The sequence below is a fragment of the Perissodus microlepis genome, chromosome 3 (assembly GCF_051167445.1).
Source record: "Perissodus microlepis isolate ML-2025 ecotype Zambia chromosome 3, ASM5116744v1, whole genome shotgun sequence".
NCBI classification, from domain to species: Eukaryota; Metazoa; Chordata; class Actinopteri; order Cichliformes; family Cichlidae; genus Perissodus; species Perissodus microlepis.
In genome coordinates this window covers 44,293,144-44,318,422 of record NC_140463.1, presented here as the reverse complement: position 1 = coordinate 44,318,422, position 25,279 = coordinate 44,293,144, and the positions used below count along the sequence as shown (strand labels likewise).

Below are 25,279 nucleotides of genomic sequence, written 5' to 3'. Positions count from 1 at the left end.
ATACATCCTGCATTAGGCAGCATTGGGCCCCCCTTTCTTGTGAGGCAGCCTTATTTCGGCTTTCATTACGCTTGTAAAGAGATGAAAACATAATATTTTCTGCTTCAGGCTGGATAATGATGAACATATTCATACAAAAATTTGCAGTATGTCCTGTGTTTCTGCAGACTGTTTCATTTGGCAAATCACTGACGTGTTATTGGTATGTTCAAAGATTTGAAATTTACTGTAGTTATTAACAACAAGAGCTCAACTCCAGCATATTTGGCCATTAAGTGATAAATCATGGTGGAGAGTATTGCAATTTCCATAGGCAACAAAAAATTCAATGCAGTGTGTTAAATGTAAGCATACAAAAAGTATTTTCACATTTCCTGCAAGATATTTAACTGATCTACAATAATCGAGGGCTTACATATTACTTTAGCAATGTAACAGCAAATATATGATAATTAAACGCCTCGTCAGTTACTTCCCTCCTGCATCTGTCCTCATTCACAATGTCTTAAATCTATTGTCAGAACTTGAAAAAAAAATAAATGCCAAAAGTGATATGTTGCTAAATCTATGGCCAGTCAACAGTCTTTGTTTACTGCGTGTGGTGTTAATTGAATCAGGTAGTGAGCATGCTCTCCTTCCCACATCTAGCCCCTTCCTGCTCCTCCACTCCCCTCTTCAACCTTGCCAACAGAAGAAGGCCACTTCACCTTTCTGCCATCACCTCCTCCTCCTCCTCCAGTGCAATGTTGCTACCTTAACTGCCCTCTCTCCACCACTTCTCTGTCCTTATCCATCTGAACACCCACACATGCTTCCTACATGCACTTTTATCATTCACTTAACACTGTGTATAATACATTGTTCATATTGTCATTTTTGTTTGATGAATTCCTAAAGCTTGCAAGGTTGATTTCCAGTTTTTCCTTGAAATAGAGGATAAAAAGAAAAAGCTTATTACCAAAACACATCGAAGCTTCACATTATTACTATTAGAATTATTATTATAAGTCATCTTGGCATAGATTCAACAAGGTTGGAAACATTCCTTACAGATTCTGGTCCATAGTGACATGATATTATCGTATACAGTAGTTGCTACAGATTTCTTGGCTGTACATCCATGATCCATGATATATCCTGTTCCACCACATCCTAAAGGTACTCTAAAAGCACTGGATTTAGGTCTTGTGATTGAACCTAATGATGAGTTCACTGAACTCATCGTTATGTTCAAGAAACCAGATGATTTGAGCTTTGTGACACGGCACATTATCCTGCTGGAACAAGAAGGGCAGACTGTGGTCTTAAATGATGAACATGGTCATCAATAATAACCAGGTAGCCTGTGGGATTTAAACATTTTTTACTCAGTACTAAGGGCCCCGAAGTGTGACAAGTGATTATTTTTTATCTTCCTATGAGTTTAAAGGCTGTCTGTCTCCTCTGACATCAATAAGGTATTTTAGAGAACGACTGACCTGTATTTTGATGCTTGTTTTGAACATCAGCATGGTACTCTTGACCAGGGCTACTGTACATGAGTTGCTGCCATGAGATTGGTGGATTACATAGTGTAGCAGTTGAACATGGCAAATGGACTGGTTCTTATTTAGTGCTTTTCTACTCTAGATGAGCACTCAAAGTGCTTTACACAACTTGTACATTCACACAACACTGTTTCTAAATGATTCCTATTTAACATTCACATGCATGCACACTCTGATGGATGCATCAGAGAGCAACATGGGGTTAGTATCTTGCCCAAGAACGCTTAGCATGCAGACTGGGATCAAACCACCAACCTTCCAATTAGGAGGTGATCTGCTGTACCACCTGAGCTACAGCGACAGCCACCCCACGTTGATTGCACTGTACCTGTTGTGGCTGTTAAGTGCATGCAGGTTTAGAAATATTCATTACTGTGAAAATGTATGCAGATTGTAATGACTGACACACATACTGTTAGAAAGAGGATATTCATGAGTTTCACGCACTTGGAAACATTTCACATTGTTTTTTGTAAAACTTTTTATTCGACCCTGTATTTTAAAATTCACTGCAAGCTTCTCTGCATATAACTTTTAAATTTTACCCTTTTGAAAGTAAATGATTCTTTTTGATACACCCTGTATAATAAAAAATATGTTAAAAATGAAAGCGGACATGAGCTACTATTCATTTTGCCAGATTGCTGAGGTGCAGGAAATTCTGTAAAACAAATGAGATGGAAGATTCACATGCTCGGTGCAGCTCCCACTGCCAGATAATTGACTGATGATAAATCTGTCTTTTTTTCTAAATGCTTAAAATGTCCAACTTTAATTAAAATATCTTTAATAATCACTTTTTCTGAACAAAGAGGCACCTTCCTCCTCTTTTACAATTAATTTTTCTGAAAGACAGAATTTAAACTGATCAGATTTCTACTTGTGCCATGAGAAGGCAGATGCTAGTAAACATATTATAGCTGCAGCTAAGATCAAGTGGGTTACATTTTTTTAAAAAAGCCGCCATTATTGACTCAACAGTTTGAACTTTGTACTCCAACCTCCACTCATCGTGTTTAACAGATTATAATGGCTGGAAAAAAGGTGCTGAACAGGGAGAGAGAGAGCCAAAGGGGCAGTTGTTAGGTGTGACATAGGACATTTTGTCCCTGATAGTGTGCCTGTGTGTGTGTGTTTTCATACTGGCCCGTTCTCATAGTGACAAAGAAAGCCAATAGTCATTTTTCAATCTGTCTGACTGAGTGTGTATCAAGCGTTCGGGTCACACCACCTGCTTCAGGTGGAGTCACTGTAGAGCGGCCGGTGATGACCACACAGCGAGCGCTCACTCTTAGCTGTGTCTCATCTGTCGGCTTCTGACCCAAAACGTCAACACCAAACATATCAACCAGTGTATACTGTGACCTCACAGAATGCATTTCCTGTACATTACTGTAGTTAAAGTGGTGATTTGAGAGTTCAATTTCCTCAAAAGTTACAAAGCTTTGGATTGCAAATGGAGTTTAATAGGATCCGTAGGAGGTTAATATGGTTGTTGATCAAATTCCAGTAACTCAGTACTTAGTGAGGCAACTGCTGAGTGTGCTTTCTTTTAAAACACCATTTTTAATCTGCGCGTTTTCTTTAATGAAATGTTGCAGTCTTCCCAAAGTAGCTTGTATGATCCATCAACACATGACCTGTATGTATGTCTGACCTGCTAAACTGACTTGACATGATATGATTGCTAGTTTGAGTATTTCAGAAACTGCTGATCTGCTGGGACCTTCCCTCACAACCATCTCTAGGGTTGAGAATGTAGTATGGTGTGAAAAGGGGAAAATATCCAGTGATCCAGTGCAACAGTTCTCTGAACGAAAATGCCTTGCTGAAGCCAGATGTCAGAAGAGAATGGCCTGCTTTGAGCTGATAAGAAGGCAACAGCAGCACTCACCACACATAACAACCGAGGTATGCAGAAGAACACCGTGTAAAATATGTCAAACTTTGACGCGGATGAGCTATAGCAGGTGAAGACTGCACCAGGTGTTGCTCCGGACAGCTAGGAACAGGAAACTCGACAATAGAAGATTGGAGAAATATTGCCGGGTCTGATGAATCTCTGCTATTTGTACAAAACATGTAAGCATGGATCCATCCTGAACTGTATCAGCGGTTCAGGCTGGATCTGGGTGTAATGGCGTGGCGGATATTTTTTTGGCAGACTTTGGATCCCATAACACCAACTGAGTATTGTTTAAATGCCATAGCCTACTTGAGCATTGTTGCAAATCATGTCCATCCCTTTGTGAGCACAGTGTCCCCACAGCATGTTACAATGCTCTCATCATCTCAAACTGGTTTCTTGAATGTGACAATACTCAAATGGCCTCCACAGTTATCAGATCTCAATCCAGTATGTGATGCTATCATGTCAATATGACTAATGAGTCACATTTCCAGGATCTTGCCATGAAAAATAACACAGTTCTGAATACGAAAGTTGGCCCAAAGTGTTCCCTGAAGATAAATACCAATAAAGAAGCAAACAGAAGTTGAGAACTTTGGATTTTCAGACTCTGTTTGGATCAAAAACGAGAGGGGCAACAAATATATTTGGTAGGAAGAAGGAAAGAGTTTGAGAGAATAACAAAAACCTAAACACCCACCCACCCAAAGATAAACACTACCAGCCTTAGTATAGAGTGGTACATGAGGAGGATGTTGACACCGCTCGCTGCCAGAAGTCAGAAAGTCTTGTGGCAGCAATCACAGGCCAAGTGGCTCAAATCACAGCACTATTGTTTGTCCAAAACCACAATCAGAGCTGTATTGTCAGAAGCCCTGTTGTACAAAAAAAGGCCCATGGTTTCCTAACACAATTAAAAGACTTTGGACTGTGAGTTCTGGCTCTTGTAATAGTGCTTCAAACACATGGGGGGTTTTATGTGTACCTAGGTGACAGATACCACGTGAGGTGGTCTTGCTGTGAACAACTTCAAGGGAGTGAACAGTAAAAAAACAAAAACTAGTGAATACTCTGTGTGTATTTGGCTGTTTTTAAGACAAATGATTAAAAGTAGGTATATTCCATATGTTGACAGGTGTAGTCCGAGGGTATTGCAGAGTAATTTAAAGTATTTTAAATGTGGCTTGCTCCCTTATTCACATGGAGTCACCACAGGAGGTAGCTCTGCATGTTTGATTTGGATGATTTTCCTTCTTTTTTTTTAGACTAGATGCCCTTTTTGACACAATCCCAGAGGGATTTGTGTCTCCTCCCAGGATTAAATCGGGGAGCTTTCACTTGTTAGGCAAACATGTAAATCACAGCACTTTGGAGCTACTGTGATTTGTTCTACATTTGAATACAGAACATAGTAGACTAACATGTTGCCTGTCACTTCAGCATTTTGATCATTCTGAGTGCTGTAAACCTCAACTTGTTTGATAGCTTGTGAGTAATATATCTAACTGCTGGTCATAAAGCACATGAGTCTGTCACCTCTGGTGGTTGTAGTGCCACTTGACATGGGTCATAAAAACAGGTAAACAGAGACAATCTTAGTCCACACATGTGTATGTATCTTTATAGATTTCCGAGAAAGAGCAAATACAAAAATCTGCAGCAGTCTCAACATTAAAGCAGTGGAGACAAACTTCTCTTTGGTGTTTTACTGTATCAGTAAATAATATTTGTATATGCTCTGAGGTTTCAAAGTGCTGTTAACAAATAAAACAAAGGTAAATCAGTGCGCTGCTGAGGTTTTCTCTGAGAATGAGTAAGATTACAACCAGCTGCGCATTGTTGTTCAACACTCCTGCCTATTATTTCCATTCTTTGCTGCTTTTGATGTCTAACATTTACTGAAAGAAAAGAATATCTGCTTGTTTTTTGCTTTTCAAAGTGTCCTTCAACATTGAATTTCTGGCATAAAACTCTCAAATGCCCTGTTTCTGGGAATACAAACAGGACTCCATAGGTGACCCTGCGATCAGCAGCTCCGAGGCTGACATGTTGTTATTCTCAATCACACGATTCAAATTTAGCCTTTCCCAGTCAGTCTGATTACAACCTGTTAAAAACAGGGATTAGAGCAAACACAAACACCATTTTCAAGCACCATAAAAATATCCAAGCATACTAAATATAATTTAAAGTAAGACACAGACTGTACTGTTGACTAAAAAAAAAGTAAACAGAAGGCATCTAAATAGCAAAAACTGTCCATACCTCCTCAAAAGGGGAATTTTTATACATTCTAGTCAGCACCAAATAATTTGCAATGATGCTAATTTGTCAGCAATATTACTCTGTTTGATTTTGTTGTTTTGTGGCTATACTCACATCCTGTCTTTGGCAAAAGCAATTTTATTTTTACTGAATATGTCATTATACGTAAACGGAATTCACTTAACATAGAAGATAACAACATAAAACCTGTGTAGCTTTATGTTGCCTTCATAAACAACAAACCAAAGCCAAAAAAGGGAAAGTACTCTTCCATTCACTCAGTGCATTATGGCACTTCATGCCAACAATGCAAACCATTACTTGAGGCATGGACTGAAAACTCGTGAAACAAACCATCCAGGAAAACATAATCCATTATTATTAAAAAATATATTTAAAACTCACATTTCCTCATCATTAGTACCGGATGCTTTGCACACACATTATTTCAGCAGTGCGGTTGTATTCTAATATAAATGTGCTGTCAGTGGGAAAGATAGACAGTAAGCCAGCAGCAGTATAAAAAACAGCGATACCACCCACTCTGCAGGAGAATGTTGTCCTAGTGAATAATGAAAATGCTGCCTGCCACTACAGGGAACAGCTAACTGTCAAATATTGCTCAGTGTAGCCTGATTAGCTTCAGCGGTGATACCATCTGACACTAATGGTGGCTATGGTGCTTTAGCATTTTGCTGAAAAAACAAATTAGATGAAGCAAGATATAAAACTTCAATCACAAAACTATAAGGATCATCTAACATACTCGCTGCAATATTGTAACGAAAAGCCAAATACTTCAGTTATTTTCCTCTTTATATTTGGCAGCAGACTTCTGTCACACTGCATTTCCATAAATTCTGCTTCAGGCAATGTTGCAACCTGTCTTCTGAGGAGAGTTTCTGCTGTCACCTGCAAAAGCTCCTGTAATTTGTCACTTAGCTTAATATGCTCAGGAATGGTGCAATATTTTTGTACACCTAGCCTGATGACCTCATTTGATGGTGCAGAATTGGGAGTGCATTGTCCTATAAATGTGTCATTCAAAATATTAGATCACATTCATGCTTCACTTACAATATCTCACAGAGGGAACATCCCACTGCTTTTTACCTTTGTTTTATTATCAATTTAATGTGCGACACAAATATAAAGTTTTGCGACTAACTCACACTCAACTAACACTGAGCTGTAGACAAAAACACACCAACAGCACTAGGATTCATAACCAAATAACACCCAACCCACACGGTGCTGCAATGATGAAGACGCTGTGTATGTCATGCAGAAGGTCGGCCACTCTTATGGATTTTAAACCATGTTACACAGTAAAGGCTGTTTTTCTCAGAGCCCCCAGTGAATCACAGCAGTCCACGGCCCATTTATCAAAGGTTGCTCATTGATAGCCCATTGTCCTTGAGAGAGAGTTCATTCTTAAATGCATGGTAGAGGTCAGCTGTAATAATGTCTGTGCAATGTATAGCTGGAAACATGAGAAATTACAAAGAATGTTTTGGACAAGTAGAATTTATTTGTGGTGAAAATGATAAACTGCACCATAACTCACATCTATGTGGGATTTTCAAATGACATTTGTGCTATGTTGCAGTTTTTAAAAAACAAAAAACTGATTTTCGACGAAGGAATCGTGTTCACATATGGCTTCTTCTTTGCACAATAGAGCTTTAACCTGGATTTGCTGATGGTACTGTGAACTGTGTTCAGACAGTGATTTCTGGAAGTGTTCCTGAGCTCATGCAGTACAAATCTTCTGATGGTATTATGTTCTGTAGATAATGAGACTTTCAAAGTCTTCACAATTTTACATGAGAAATATCATTCTGAAATTGTTTCACAATTTGTAGATGCAGTTTTTCCAGGATTGGTGAACCCATGCCCATCTTTATTTCTGAGGAACTTTCTATCTCTAAGATGCTATTTTTATGCTCAGTCATGGTAAATGGCCTGTATTTGTATAGTGCTTTACTAGTCCCTAAGGACCCCAAAGCGCTTTACACATCCAGTCATCCACCCATTCACGCACTCATTCACACACTGGTGATGGCAAGCTACATTGTAGCCACAGCCACCCTGGGGCGCACTGACAGAGGCGAGGCTGCCGGACACTGGCGCCACCGGGCCCTCTGATCACCACCAGTAGGCAACAGGTGAAGTGTCTTGCCCAAGGACTGAGACAGTCCAAGCCGGGACTCGAACCGGCAACCTTCCGATTAACAGAACATTAACATTAACTGAACAGCTGAAAGATGCTGTTTCTTTTAAGCCATTTTAAAAAAAATGTAACAGTGATGTTTTCTGTTACCCCTTCAGGTCTTGAGTTCTTGGCAGCATATTGTAAACCTCAGGTAAAAAAATCTTGGTGTTGTTTTTGATTCCTTTCTTAAATTTGACTCATGGATCAAATCAGTTTTTAAAAGCCAGAAGCCAGAAAGTCCACTTCTTTAATTAATGCTTAACTAAAGTTAAACATTTCTTCCTATTGATGCCACAGAGAACGTTTGTTTTGTTGGACTGAGCAAAACACTGCTATCACAGATGAACCTGGCTCAAAATGATGCTGCTAGATTCCTCACAGGTACATGGAAGCGTGATTCTTAAATTGTTGCACTGGCTTCCTGTGAAACAGGATTAATTTCAAAATATTGTTGCTCTCATATAACAGCTTGCATTGGCTATGCTGCTCCTTTAGGTCCACTGATCAGCACCTTCCACTAATTTCCAATAAAGATTATTATAGTTAACTATAATATTTATATATTAGTTAAGTGTAGTTAACTAAAACTAAACAAAAAATGTTCAAATTTTTAAACTGGAAGATTTTAGTTACTTAAAATACAAATAAAAACTAGTTACTAAGGTAACTCAAACAATTTCTTGAACTTGGAAAACTAACTAAAATAAAATAAAGATATGGGAGAAATATCCTTAGACTTAAAACTGTAGTCTGTAGTCTAAAAATAGTAACATTTTAGTAAAAAAATTTAGACTTTGGAAACTGGATTTTCTACAGTCGTGTTATTTTTATACCTCTAATTATTTGCCAGAATCTTGCCTCTGAAATATGGCCTCCATACAATAATAATTAAAAAAGATCAAAGCGGACACTGAAATTGATAAAAACTAAACATAAACTAAACATTTGTCAACAATAAAAAGTCAAATGAAATAATAAAATCCACTCTGGAAACTAACTGAAGTAAACTGAAGTAAAAACAAAACATCAAAATGAAATAAAATTAAAACGTATATCGGAAATACAAAAGTACAGTAACTCTGTTCCTGATTCCTGATATGTTTTCTGTGATCTACTGTGGATAAAATAGGGGTTTATGAAGTATATCGAAGTCATTTCTTTGTGCTTTTAATGACATTTATATAGCCCAACTTTTTTGGATTGGGGCTCTGCTGTTTTAGTTGTGTCTTCATGCAGGACAATGAATGTGTCAATTAGTTAAATACAAGTCAGTTAACAATAATGCAATCAAACAATAACAGTCAATAATAATAACTGCAAAAATTGCTTAAAGAGACAGTATCACAGATTATAATCAATCCATAAGCTTTTAAACTAGCAAGCAAGAGGCCTGCAAGGAACCAATAAAGGAACACCAAAGTGGCATGAACATGTGAAACTTTCATGTCACTTTGTTATTGATTGGTTGATTTATTTGTTTTTGTTTTACTTCACACTTTTTATTTATTGATTTTTTAAGAGTTGAATCAGAATTTCACCTTTTGATCACCGTCCAAATATGAGAGCCTATCAAATCAGACAAGTGGGCTGCAGGAAATGGCTGGACGGTTTCTCTGGACCACTGGCAGTTTTGTAAGACAACATAAACACCTGTCTAAGTTCTACACGACATCCCGGCCTGTTTTGAATTCCAGTCAAGGTGGAGATGGACTATATCGAGCTATATATTTGTCACTGGCTGTCAGCGTTTTAATAACTCTGAGACATTCTCTGCAGTTTTCATAAATTGCCTGTTTCATTGTCCACTCTCAATGCCTTTCCTCCCCCACATGTCAACATCTGCAAAACATTGTTGGCTCCCTTCTTCCCTTCATTTACATTTCTCCACTTCTGTCTCTGCCTCTTCCTTACATCACTGGCCAATCCTTCCTTTTCTCCCTCTATGCCACTTCCCCCCTCCCATTTTCTCTCTAGCTCTATTCTAATCTATAAGACAGCTCGTGTCTCTTAAGTCACTCTAATCTTACAACATCAGCCCTGTAATGCGTCTCATTATGAGTTGTGGGCAAGGCAATCAGACTTATAAACCCTTACTCTCTTCCAACTCCCGCCTCACTTAAATCCACTTTAATTCAAACTCCTCAGTGCTGCGCTGGGGTTTCATTGGGTGTTATATGTATTCAAGGCCAAGGCTTCAGTACCATTCAGCTCTCACACACTTGAGCCACACACAAACACACCACCTGTGCTGTCTCATAGCATCGATTGGTACTAATAAATATGTCACTGGAGTGATTCCTTGAAAGTATAGATTATGTCTTAAAGGTAGATCTCCATCCTTAATGCACAAAATTAGGTCGTATCCTGATTATTTAAGTCTGTAGATTTACACAAGAGAAACTCTCACAGCCAATGATATGAGGTGTTGCTGGTGTTTAGCTGTCTGTGAAAAACAAAGCACATTTTAATTTATTATGTTTATATTTACTATGTCATTCACATCACATGTAGATGGCTGCTATCTACAGAGGCTCATTTGCTTCCCCTTTCACCCAGCCAGCCACATCAGTGATCGCTGTAATTTGTAGATGTTTTATGTCTAGAAGGAGAGGAGGAACAAATAGAGCGGGGGCTGTCCTTTTTTTGTGGTAATTATTTCCTCCTGAGGAACTTTCCTCCTTTTGTACTTTCGCTTTGTTTTTTACAGGTAGGTCATCTGAGTTTGTCTTGGTGAATGGTTCTGTTTGTTCGTTTTTTGGCTTTAGCTCATCCTGATGATATTTTGTTCTTCTGTGTTATTGGATCTACTAAACAATAAATAGAACATTGTGCTTCAATAGTTTTCCATTGGTGCTTGAGGAAATAGCTGCCGTTTCCATGTTGTGTCCTGGCCCCCTAGATGGGCTGCACTCAGATTTCTTGCTTCACGGTCATTTAGTAAGTACTTTTTGTTTGGTTGGCTGTTTTTTTTTCCTTTGGATAGTTTTGTGACCTCCCCTTCTTGGGAGAAAATAGAGAATTGCTAAAATGTAGATTTGCTTAATGTAGGCAATTTTGATTATATTCAGGTTCCCTACAGTGCCTCTGAAACAGAGCTGAAGTCTCGTCTGTGTGCAAAGCTGGTTAAAAAAAACATGCTTCCTGTAGAGTCGCCTGAGGAAGCCATGGCCGAGGCTACACCAGAGGCGTAGCAGATATGAAAGTGTCTGAGGTTGCTGAGGTGATCCGTGGTGTTGGGTCTTGAAGTCTTGGACCCTCAGAAGGCGGTGATCTATCAAGAACCACCGCTTAAGAAGGTGGAGGAGCACACTAAGCAAGTTGATGTGTAAGCTACAAATCTCCATATGCCACGTTTACACCTGCTTCTGTTCTTCAATGTGCACAGACCACTACTGCTATGGGCTCTGATAACATGCAGCACCTAAAATTTGTTCCACTATTTCCTGAAACTGAAGCTGATTAATATTTCTGTGCTTCTGAGTGCACAGCAGGTTCACTAAACTGTGAGGGCAAATGTGAGGAAGTATGTACAAGCTTGTCAGCAAAAGACAGTTTCAACTGTGAAATTGTGAGGAAAACTGTGGTGCACACTTATGAACTTGTCCCTGAGGCTTATCAGCACACATTTAAGAATTGTGGGAAATCTCCAAACCAGATATTTGTGGTTTGGTAAACATTTGATGTCAGGCCAATAAAGTCAAAACCCTGAGAGCTTATTTTGCTTGAAGAGTTTAATAAATATTTCCCAAAGCAGGTAGTTATCCACCTAAATGAGCAAAAGGTGACATCATTCATCAGAGAAGCAGATCTGTTTACTTTAACCCATAATACCATGTTCTCTGCCTCTGTTTGTCTGGGCATGAAAGTAGTTCAGGAAAGGAAAATAAAATCAACATAACTGGGTTGGAAAAAAGTGCACGAGGTCAGCAGAAACCGTGACTGTTTTTTATTGCCATGAGCTGGGGCATTTAATTGCTGTTTGTACAGCAATCCAAAGAAAAAACAAAGCAAAACAAACAAAAAAAAGAAACAGGCCTTATTAAACCTGCCTCTCCATCTGAAATGCTCTTTGAGCCTGACAAGAATCCTGATACTGAGGTAGATTCTCATTTTAAGCCATTCATGTTTGTTTCTTTGACTGGTGATGGAAAAAATAAGGTGCTAGCCACCATTCTTAGGGATAGAGTTGCTTACCATTAATTTATATTGGACTCTGTCCTGCCACTGTCGCCAATGGCCTTTCTTCGAGCACCACTACACACAATGCACCTGCATTCACCTTTAGCGATGGGCCGTGTTAAGGTAGGAGTGCAACCCCAATTACAATTAAAGGCATTTCATTCATTTTAGGGAAATACTTAGCTGGAGGCAGAGTTTTACCTACACCTGAAGCTATTGACATTCTGTTTCCAACTCTGTCACTCCCACCTTGGAGGTGCCAAATGTGTTTCTAGTCTAGTTGATTGTCTCGCTCTCCGAGAGCTAGTGCTAAGTGGGTTGCATGTGAAAGAAAAAATAACTGGTGAGAAGTAGGAAGTAATTGGATAAATATAGAGGCAATATAGTGTGTGTGTGCATGTCTACTTTAAGATGCTGTCACTGTGAACTTTTTGCACACTAATTATATTTCTCCTTCACCTTCTGTCAATTTCTTTCATTGAGAGAATACAATTATCCCAGACCCACAGATTGTGGTGGTGAAGGTGTGTGTGTGTGCAAAACTCTACATATAGCCAAACATCTTTGCTGTGACTTTACATTGGTGCTGGAAAAAATGGCAGAAAAGAGAATCAAAGTTTATGAAATAAACCTGGAATGGCTGGCAAAGCTCAGCTTTTAAGTATTCTATTCACTGTCCTAAAATTGCAGTGCAGTGTGGGATGCTACCTGCACATAAAGAGAAATAAACCTGACTTATAAAGACAGTTTTAAAAAGTGCATTCTGTTTTTCAAACATAGCACAATTTATAAGAAGCGACATAATACAAAAAAAACCTGGCAGCACCTGCTAGCCCTCAGCCTCCCAGTAGATGCATCTGTGGTATGAATTTCAAAATCCTACATCACCTGCTTCTCAAGTTATGGCATTTACAAGACTTTCAGAAAAACTGACCCAACTTGATATTCCGGAGTGCTTTGGACCTGAACCAGAGTGGACAGTGATTAAAGAAATCCCAAGTACTTAAACATCCCAGACACATTTTTCACACGCAGTTTAATATGATTGATAATTTGTGGTGTTTACACTTGTGTGTGAAACTCTGTAAAATATTTCCTTTGCTTTGTGATGACCTTATTCATGTTTTAAATGAAAAAGTTTCAATATATATATAAGTTAGAGTAGCTGCTCAGTATGTCTCTTTCTGTCCTAGTCTATCCTACTTACATTTCAGTGTTATGCAAATGTTGAGATATGAGATATTTTCGCATCTTGCAATAAATATTTGTATGTTCTGTGCCACTTTGTGCTTTGCCTGTTTTTTTAAATTGAACAAAGTCTCAAGGTTCTTGCTGCTGACCTTCCAGTTTAATTTATAAATACAGATTGTCCAAACTTTAGATGAGATCATAGAAAATACTTAACTAGCCATGAATTACAACATGAAATACGTTTTTATAAATCCTCTAATAGCACACTCCCAAACAAACAGTTCATTTCATAATGTGTATCTATATAAATGTGGATACATTCTAAATTGTTGTTATTTACTAAAACTGTTTAAATGACATGATGACTCATTAACGAACATGAATACCTTTTTTGTAATTAATGTAATACTTTTGTTTTATAATTTTAGAATTTATAATGCCTGAAAATACTATTATTAAGCATGCTACATATGAGCTTTTGTAACATGCAAGAATAAACCATTTATATTAATTTATAAATGACATACCGAGGAGGAGTAATGGGTTGTAAATGTAATACCTGTAATACCTTACTAATGCTTATTAGTGTGTATTTATTATGACATAGTATTATTATTATTATTATTATTATTATTATTATTATTATTAATAATAATAATAATAATAATAATAATAATAATAATAATAATAATAATAATAATAATAATAACAATAATAATAACAAGAATAATATGAATAATATGAATATGAGTGCAAACTATACTCAAGCTAAAAAGACATGCTACTAGCATAACACTGACTCAGCAAAAAAAAAAAATCTATATCTTTCTCAGGGGTAAAAATCAAATATCTTTAAAAAAATACTGATAAATTTGTTATGTTATCAAAAGACTTTAATATGATACACTGCATATTACGCAATTGTAAAATATTTTTATGCTAGACAAAAGACAATGTAAAACTGGCCAAAGTACTCTAAGGACTGTAACATAGTTTTAGCTTGGCAAAAGGCAGTTCATATAGTTCATATATATATATATATATATATATATATATATATATATATATATATATATATATAGAGAGAGAGAGAGAGAGAGAGAGATTACACATATTACACTGTGTATGTGTATTGTGTACACACTGGCAGGATGATGCATGTTTATGATGTCATCTGTCCTCTGGAGCAGATTGGATTTAATTGGTTGGTCGTTTTCACAGCCACATGTCTCTTTTTTTTTTTTTTTACAAGCACATCTATCAATCTCACACACACACACACACACACACACACACACACGGTTCTAGTAAAAACTCAATCATCTCAGCTGCAGAGCAGTATTTACGTAATATTACACTCAATGAACTATATGGAATTTTGTCTGAGTGATTCTTATCAAACTGTATGAGGACACTTAGTGCATAGACAGAGACATAAATTACAGTTCCTACCAGCCTTCATGAACATACACATTTGCAGCTACCTGTACTGGCCCTCTTGTTCTAACATTGTTTACCGAGGCCCTTACAGCATGAATCTGACTGTACAACGATAGATCAATGTTAGCCTCATGGCCTGGCTGAGAAAATATTGTGTTCTTCCTAGTTTGCAGGCCTTAGTAGCACTGATAACACTGTGAGTCTACTCGGCCTCCCCATTTATCACCTGCAAGTACCAGTTTACAGGACACTTTACTATATAGTACTAAGAACAGATTCTTTCTAATAATTGTTTAAAGTTAGCCTTGTAGTTATGAGTAAAAGAAACAAAAATAATTGGGCTCTGTTTCATCAGTTTCTCCATTTTCTGAGGTTAAAAGAGTCTAGATTAGTTCCAAAGCCATTGCTGAAATTCGTATCAGTGTTATATTTGCTATAAGACTTGGGTGATTTTGCAAGTAACAATCTAAAGTGAGCTTACAAATACATCATCTAGTTTTAAAACGTTTGAACAACACTTTAATAACTTTAATTTTAATTGACTCCACAGATTCTAGCTGTTTATGTAGGTTTTAGATAATCTTAGTAGCTACCATCACTTGTCAGTTTTTACATTTCTTACTGAAACAGCTTTCTACATATGGTAGGAAGCTTTTTCAGTAAGAAACTTTATTCAGCTTCACTTAAAAAAAATGGATGCAGAAATTAAGGTTTCTTGCTCATAATTAAAGTCTATTTTAGAGTAGAAAAATGCAACAACTGGGGAATGAGTAAATTTGCCACTGTTGTGGCCCTGTCCCCTTCACAGGTTTATGAACTTTCACTGGAAAACATCCTGTTGTCAACCATCAAGAGAGATATAGACAGGTCAATGCAGAGAAAAGAGCAGATGTGATGAAATCCTTTGCCATCCACTCGCATCCAAACATCCACACAGCAAACATTCACACTCCGTGTGAGATCACAAGCGGGGACCAGGGTGCTATCAATGCTAGCTAGTCCATCATAAAACTGCAGAGCAGCACTGCAGCAGCCTCAGTCCCACCACCAACTAGACTCCTGGCTCTTGTACCGGTGGCTGTGGAGTTCTTTTCTGTAGCTTTATGAGGTGGAATATAACAAACCTGGCTGCTGAGATGGTGGAATATAGATATTTAAAATCTACTGTGTCTTATCATGCAGGGTAATAGAGATGAGTTGTGCAGTACATAAAAAGTATGGAAACTTTCTACTACAGTTTCAAAGTGAACTGTTCAACTTCTTTCCTTGGAAGTCACTGAAAGTCCTCTGTACTGACATCCCACATCAACCTACATTGCTAGTTGCCAAGTACTTTTAAATGAACTCAGTTTGAAATGGGCTTAATTAAAGTCGAAAAGCAACATCTCAAATATCCCAAAATTTAAGTGTATATGCGTACTCCATAAAAATACAGCAAGACAGACTGCACTGACTCTACAGATTATACCAGGGAATCAGTGACGTGAATGGTGTGCTTTGATAAACAACAGAATTTGATGTGTTTACAGATAATAAGATTTTAAGAAGCTGCAGCCTCAGTCACACTTGGATTCCCAGTAAAAACTGCATGTACATGAAGGCAGAAACATACATATATGTTTATGCATGGATGATCCTGAATTCCACTCCAGTCTTTAACCATGAACTCATGTAGAAGCTTGTTTGCACTAAAAATGATTAGGCAAGGCCATGAAAAGCAAAAAAAAAAAAAAAAAAACAACCCAAAAAACAAACAAGAAAAACAAAAGCAATGTGACTTCACCTTAATTGAAATTCAGGGTTTTGTTGAAGCAGTGGAGAAAATGAGTTGCTTTATTTAGTGCACTAAATGCACAGTACTAACCTAATGAAATTATTCTAAACAATTAAAAGTAGACCACTAAGACTTTAATAAGGAACAATAATTTTTCTTTCATGTGTACAGTATACGTGCCTTTCACATGTGTATATATGTGTGTAGCTCAGTGTCTACTGCATGTATCCTGCTATAAGTATGCATGTGTATTGGTTTATATCCAGACAGGTTGATTCATGAGACTCATTCCTCCTATTGGGTTCCCTATCGATTAGGTCGGCTGTGGCTTGCTGCTGACCGGAGCCTGAAAACCTCAGAGCAGTTACCGTTAACAGATACAGAGTAGCCGGGGTGTATGGGGATCTGTGGGGCCTCTGAAGACATCACACAGTAAGTGGGGGAGAAAGGGGTGTGTTGATGACACGCTTACATATGAAACAATATGAAACTACACAGCGATGAGGAGCAAGAGCGAGACCACATGGGGTTGGCTGCAGTTAGTTAAATGAAAATAAAATGAGGATTAATTAAAGCCAAAAGACTACCACCATAGTCTGTTTTACTGACACGAAGGTTTCACCTATTTGATAAATGATAAGTCGGCCGGTGCATCGAGCCACCTGGGGGGCTCTTCAACTGGTGGGGGAGGTTGTTACATCTTGCAGGAGCTCTCCTCTCTTCAGGAACTCACTCTGCAGGAGGGGGTGACACAGGAGAGGTGGAGGAAGATCTCAGCCTGGGCGTCTATTGTCTTGTGTGGTCTGAAAGATGAGTGGATGACGGGGTGGGTGCAGTTCTGTCTGTGGTGGGGTCGGGTGGGCTGTCCCGGGCTCTGTGCTGCCGGGCGGCGCTGCGGAATCCAAAAGACCATCAGGGTGTACACCTCACGCCTGGCGTCGTTGCCCACCTCTCAATTTTAAATACACGTAGACATTGAGGGCTAGCAGGAGGGGCTATGCGCTTACCTGCTGCTCTCTGGCGGGTAGCTCCATGCCCTCCTGGGTTTTAAAGGCACCTTAGAACACACATGCATCAACACTACATATGAGCGGGCGGAGGGAGGTTTGGAGTCTTCTCACACCCCCGTTCTCTGTGGCTTGCTGGAGGGGGGGGCTAGGAGGAGAAGTTGGCTGTCCGACTGGGGTCTGGAATGTGGGGCCTCCCTGCTGCTGCGGAGTCGGGGAGGTCTGCTTCTCCCCACCCCAGGGAAAAGGGTAACACCACCTGGTTCTGGGTGCAGTTTCTCCCTCCAGGGGCAAGGGTACCTAGACCCGGGGCTTAGAGTACGCTTGGGGAGTGTGATTGTGTGTACTGTGTCTCTCTATGTCTGTCTCCACGTTGGGTGAGTGTTGAGTAATTGCATGTGAGAGCATGAGGGAGGGAATGGATGTTTGTATCTGTGTGTGCCTGTTTGTCTGTGTCCATATGTCAGGTCGGGTATCAGACGCCACCTCTCTGGGGACATCTCAGGCCCTCTAAGGTATGGAGGCCTATCTCCCCCCACCATTTCCCCTGCCAGTGGCAGACGCTCTCAGACATCGGTGCGTTGGTCGTTCTTTGTGTCCGGGGATGGGCGTCCAGGTACACACCGGCTCACTCCTTGGTGGCTGCTTATCGGGGCCTGGAGCCTGGGGCTCGCTCGGGCCACTTCGGGGGTGGGGTGCCCTCGGCCTCTCGGCCTGGGGCTGCTGAGTGACCCCTCATCTGGGACTCTCGTCAGCTCCTTCTGGGATAGTGGTGCAGCTGCCCCTCTGTTGGTCTTCCTTGGTCTCTTGTGTTCTGGGGGCCTCTGGATGTTTGGAGTCTTGATCTCCTCCATACCTGCTTCATGCCCTGGAGGACGGGGCTGTGGCCCCCCACCCCCTCTAGCAGATCATTACATGAAGGAACCTTTTAAAAACAAGCGCGTTCATACTCACAGGTGTACACACGGGTGCTCACACACACACAAACTACACCATTTTTGGCTCCTACCTCAAAGCACACTGTGCGCTGTCGACCTTACGTGCTGCACAATAATGTTTAATATTTAGTATTTACAGTTATATTCACATAGATCATCGTGACGTTGTTTATGCTATTGCTCTCATTTTCTTCTGCTTGTTTTCTTTTTTCATTCTCAACAGGTGATCCAGGTGATTGATATATGTTTTTTTTTTGTCTGCTTATTTTGTTGGTTTTTGTTTTTTGCCCTTTATCCCCGTCCCTCTTCTCCGCTGTTTTCCCCCCCCTCTTTCTTTCTCCCTTCTCTTTTCCTCATTCAAGTCTGTCCCGTATCTAGCAAGTGAAAATAAAAAATAAAATAAACAATAAAAGGTGAATCAAATAGACCATTACGGCAAGGCTGGGATGGTCCATTTGGTAAAGTAAATCCGTTGGGCATCTTTCTTCGCCTTTAGACAATAATTCTGATGGCAAAAGAACCAAACGAAATAGGCAAAAAAAAAAGAAGATAAATGATAAGTTTACATTTAAAACTATACTCTAAAGAAACTGATCCTGATTACAGCTTTTACCAAATGTTGCTTGTTCTACTTTGTGACAGCATATATATATATATATATATATATATATATATATATATATATGTAAAATTGAATGAAACTGATGTGAATTGCTATTGTGTGTTGATTGTCTCATGCTTTTGTTAAATTAGGCTTCATGTTTCCCTCTCCCCCTTCTCAGGAAACCTGATTTCTACGCAGTACTGCTGTGTAGAGATGACTGTGCTCACAGTCGATTACAGTTGGCAGGAGTGGACTGTTAGCCACCAACTCTGTCTGTCATCGCTTCCTCAGACCCACAGTTGTAGTATCATGACCTTGAGGAAACACAGGAAAGTCTGCCTGTTTGTGTGCCTGAAAAATAAAACAGGACTGACATTTAGAGGCTGAGATTTGGGGAAATATGCTGAAAGAAGCGAACCTCTTAACCCTAAATGGAGTACTTCATAGTAAAATTACATTTGGTATTAAATTCATGTCCAAGTATGAGAAAAGGTAAGTTGAAAAGTTCATTTTGTTTCCTTCTATTTACTATGGGAATGGATATCATCAAATCTGTTATTCCACTTCAAACCCACTCAGGGTTTAAAGCTTCACTACTCTTAGCAAAAATGTCATGATCCTTGATTTAAAGCCCCCTTTCAATTAAACTGCTTTCAGTATTAAAAAATAACATACAATAAAATAAAATAAAAAATCACCAAAAGCAGAAAAATCTGATGAAAGGAAAATGAGCAGCAACAAACCACTGACTGAGCTCACTCATAATACCACACACTATACAGAATGGAACATTTGTTTTAAAAAACAGGGAAGTGTTGTTGCCAAATTAAAGTCATGTGAGTAAAGGTGCGTGGATGTGAATGTGTGATGGTGTGTAATAATGTATGCGATTGGCCCCGGGGTAGTAACCAGCACCAGCTGTTTGTAATAAGCTGTGGCTGGTAATGAACACACCCTCTAAGCTGTGGAGCTTCAGGGCGCAGAGGCTCATCCACAGCAATGGTCTGATCCAAACTTAGCAAACACCCCTGCTGCTCCCATAATATAATCAAATTACTCTTTTTTTCCCTCCTCAAACGCTAGATGTTGCTTAAACACACATGGAGTTAGATCAACAGAATAGATGTGTGATCAACCTGGACTTGACACAAATGATGGGGGTATAAATTGGACGTGTTTTCACACCGCATGCACTAAAAATTCAAGAGTCTTCCAGACTAGCGTCCTCTCCTTAAAATGCATTGTTTTATTTGAACCTTTCATCTCTGTATACTTGTTTTTCTAGGATTTTCTTCTACCTGCTCTTGTAAGCCCAGAAGACACTGCAGTTGTTTTTTTTTCTTACAATCTGCTGCACGTTAGCCCTCACTAAAAGTTAAACATACCTTCAGCCTCACATTAAAACAAAAAACATCAAAACATCTGTCATAAATTCATTATCTTTGCTTCAGTAAAGCTTCCACTGATGAAAAAAGTCTTTCAAGAATACTGATCAAATCCTAGCTCATTAGAAATTAGAGGGAGTAAGTCGCCTCTATACTGAGATCTTTTAACAAGATGGAAAAATGAAAAAAGCTTTGGAGTGAAGGAAATCACATCTGAGGGCTGGTGGTCTGTGCAACTTCTCTTTGATTTGAGGATTAGAGCTATGGACTGTTCGTTGCTGTCTTAACAATTACTCTGAGGCTAATAGAAGTGGACATCATAAATCTTCACATGCTGGCATCAATGTGCATCTCGCAGAGCTCTACATCTCTTATTTCTAACATGTAGTCTCACACTGTTAAGCAGAATACAGCAAGTTCAACGATCACACACTATCAACCCGCCATCATTTATAACAATCCAAGGCAATTTCTCAGCAGTCAAGATATTACAGTTTCATTTATTTGTTTGAGGCAGGACAGAGATGAAATATAATGGCAGTAAGTTTGACTGATTGCCATGTCAGAGATCTCTCCAGCCTCTGAAGAAAGGCTGGATGTCAGCAGAGCAGTTACATAGTCGCCAATAGGAAGAGGAATATTATAGAAGTCATTAATGTTAATAATAGTATTTCTAGGCCACACTGCAGTCAAACTAAATATACATGCTGACTCTTATTTGTCCTGATTACTTATTGATAAAGGCCTGAATATGTGGATGTCAAAAAAGTTAAGTTCTATAATCCAGTCCCTGCCAGACCCCACATTAGATATTATGCAGTGGCAAGACAAATATTACCTTAGGCAGGTCAATTAAACTACAACAACCTTCTCAAAATTAGCCTGCAAGAATAATCCTCAGTAGGAATCACACAAAAAAAGGTATTTGACGAGAGCTAAAGAGCGGAGTACACAAGAAGAATTTTGATAAGGTCAATAGCCATTTTACAAACAGCTGTAAATCTTAGTTTAAATGTGCATCCATAAAAACACCACTGGAAAGTGATTGTGTTTAAATCAAGAAGAAAAAAAATTACAGTATTTTTTTTCCAATAATCTTAAATAGAAGAATATCCATCCATTAGATATCCAAATCTCTGCATCCTTAAACTTCTGTTGGCTCAAAATTTTCATATTTAAGTCAACACTCAATTAAGACACAGTGGGGCATAAAATGGCATAAATGGTGCCTCAAATGGAGCAAATAAGTGCCCATTTAATTGTAGTGAGTTAAACTGGTTCCCTGTGGTAAAGTATAAGAGCCGGACGCCTTGAGTAGTAATTATCTCAGGTAGCTATCTCATTACCATTCTCCTTTAGTATGTAAATTTGGCCACAGGCTTGAGTTTTTATTGTGGATTGCCCATTTTGTTGTGCTCTTCCTATCCTGTGTTATTTATCAGGAGGCAGGGATTACCTTAAGTATTGGTTACATTTCCATGTATAATGGAATGTTTTTTGTCCTGTTTGCCATGCTTTTTAAAACAAATGTAACAGAAATGTGCAAAATACACATCTTTCTTTCAAGGTATCAACTAAGTAAATGGTTTACAAAATGTTCAAATGTTCAAAAGCATAAATCCCCAAGTGCTTCCATCATCTGAGAAACTGAAGCCCCAGTGGATTAAAACCACAAGGGGCATTCTTAACAAATTATGCAGTTAATGTGGCTTTTATTATGAGGACTGAGCCTGTACAGGCCAGACTTACATCAAACGTTATGCTAGTTATGCTACGTTGAAAATGTGAAGTTTGGTTAAAAAGTTATATATATTTTTTCATTTTATTGTTCCATTAAATGTTTTTTTAATGTTAGCAATAAATTCAAATTGTTAGCTATTTAGACATTTACAGCCTGTTATTGTAATGTACATAAGGTCATAATAACATGATGGCATTTTTAGAATATCCACATATATTAGGCACTTACTCGGTGGAGGTACCTGCCAGAAACGCAGTTTTAGGCTGCCGTGCAATTTATTCCACAATAAATTACTTTCAGTTTTAAAGGTGCTACATCTGAATGCATTTGATTGTTGGCACAATCAAATGTTAAAGCTTTGAGTTTTTATGTTTTTAGGAAAAAACATAAAAACTCAAAGCCTTAACAAGTTTTCAATGAACTTGTGTATAAAACACTTTAGTTGTATAAAACCAACAAACAAACAAAAAAATCCACTTTCTAAGTGGCACCATCCACCAGCTTGAATCCCTCATTTTCTATTCCAAACTGTGGATGTGTGGTTAACTGAGCATTCTTTGTACCATGTGTGGTGAGTAGGCCAATCCCATTGCAGCATCGGCAAGCATGAAGAGGCTTTTGCTGGCTCTGACTCGCCTGAGGTTGGCATTCAAAGGGAGGAGAGAGAAAAAGAGGAAGAGATGCTAATCATCTGATCTCTGGTGAACAAGGCTTGAGAGAGAGAGCGAGACAGAGAGAGGTACACAGAAAGATGTCTGTGCTTCTGCCAAAGCCATTTTTTTTTTGAGTCAGAATGAAATACAGCAATAGGATAAGGATCTCTGCTTATAGTCAGCCTCCCTGCCTCCACATCTAAGGGACAACAATTATCTCTGCCACAACCTGCCTCATAAGCCTGACAGGGAAAAGAAAAACAAAACACAAAAAACAAAAAACAAAAAACTGCACCCTCTAGAAAAATACAACAATAACTAGTGGCAATAATACACATTTCAACACTGGCAAATGGCTGTGGAGATAGATGTGACATTCTTTCCTATATAAGTTTAACTGTACTTAATGAATTCTGACAAAATCCCATGGGAAAGATGTCAGCGTATGTGCAAATCTGTACACCGCACTAGTATTTTGACAGCTTATCAAGTTTGAAACAAACTTGAAGAAAACAAGCACTGTACGTTTGGACCAATCGACGGACTTTTAGAAAGCTGCAATGTGAAGTGCTGCAATCGTTGTTACTGCCTTTCAAGACAGTGTGACTGTGTCTTTCAAGTAATCAATGAAGTATTATTTTATATACAGCTTATGTTTAAAGAAAGCCTGACTGATTTAGGTTGGGCATATGGGCTACAGTGCAACCTTTTCACTAATTAAATATTGCATGAAACAGAGTCTGCAGAACCAGACGAGCTGATGAGTAGCTACCTTTTAGTGAATCCTCCAATATCTACAGGACCAAAGCCATGTTGACTTTGCAGACTGGTGCAGAAATAGCTTATATCACAAATCAAAGTATAGCGTTGTTCTTTGCCCAGTGGTTTAAATAACGATGAAACTGAAATTGCACCAGCTTTCCAGATCAAATTTGAATCAGTTTTAATTTCTTCCCCCACTTTGAATCCTGATTCTTGGTGGGTGGTAAGGACCTGATGTGCTACTGGAGTATTTTTTCTCCGCTCTGCACAGTAACCCTTGGGATGAACTTGTCCCTAACTAAACCTCTAGTCCCCACCCAGTTTCCAAGCTGCCGCAGTCAGACAAAATTTCGAATTAGTATTCAGACAGCATCAGATCTCTGGGCCAAACACTCACTGGACAAACCTTGACACACACACGCGCGCACACACACACACACACATTAACCACATGAGGATCAGGAGACATGCTTCAATTACCACAGTGCAGAACTCACAGGGGAAAATACACCCCAGAGAATGGGTTAAAAACCTCTTTATCATCGCTATGTGAGAATAACTGCACATTATTTTTCTCATTACATGCTACACATTTTGCTGTGCTGTAGATTACTATTGCAGGTTCATAATGCATAGTGGGTACTGCAGCGAGACAAAGCTAATTATTAGGAGGGAAGTGATAACACTGACACATCACTAAAGCAATAGTTTACTGCTACAAAGTGCTGCGAGCTAGAGTTTTTAAATTCACACATCTCATTTTCTAACTGTTTCAGCGAGGTGTTGATACATCTCATTAGTCTGACCGCGGCTGCTGTCGTATCCCTATCCCAATCCTTCATCTGTTTTACGCCCATTGATTTAAAATTAAGTGTTTACAGAAATCTAGCGTACTGTGACATGTCAGCATATTTAAAGACATATTTATAGACAAAGCGTCGATCTATGTTAAAATAAATTATTTGACACTATTGAGAGCTGTAGAACTAAATGAGTTCAATGAAGACAGCTTTTCTTGGCATTTCCTGGACAGAACCTAAAACCCTTATCAGAGACAATGTAACCCACGCGTTCTTCTTAAGGCGCCATGCGTGCTCACATAAAAGGGGATATTAAATGCGTCATTTGACTCTTCAGTCAGGAGTAACAAGTTGCGGAGAAACACGAAGGATATAAAACCTGGTGTAAGCGAAATGCAGCTGAAGAAGTGCATTGGAGTCTGACACTGTGTTTCAATGAAAGAAATGCAATGCACACCAAGCAGTTTTCTAATCTGTTCTGCATGCTCAAAACAATCAGTTTAAAAGAGACTTGGCAACAAATCAGCATATCTCACTAACCCATTCATCCTGCTTCACAGCACACCCCTCAGAGCACCTCAGGCCAAGCAAAGAACAAGACAACAAATAGAATTTGACCATAACTCTGAATTTCCTCTCAGAGCTTCACTTTGAAAGGAAACCTTTTTTTTTTTTTTTTAATTTTGGGCAGTAGGCAGCAAAGAGAAGGGCAACCATTAATGACCATTATAAAAAGGAAAGCACTAAAGTATGGTAATAAATGAATGGAAGCTCATGACCAAAGTAACAGGAATCTTTTACTAAAATCCATACATCAGACTCTGAGCCCCTGCATGAATCATTTTATGAGGTTGAAACTAAAAAAGGAA

The 25,279-nt window shown here is 38.8% G+C and overlaps 1 protein-coding gene across 7 annotated transcripts in view; it reads right to left on the bottom strand.

Annotated features, from left to right (window-relative positions):
* Nucleotides 1-25,279, bottom strand: part of nrxn2b (neurexin 2b) — a 687,330-nt gene that overhangs the window by 437,159 nt on the left and 224,892 nt on the right. The window lies entirely within an intron of this gene.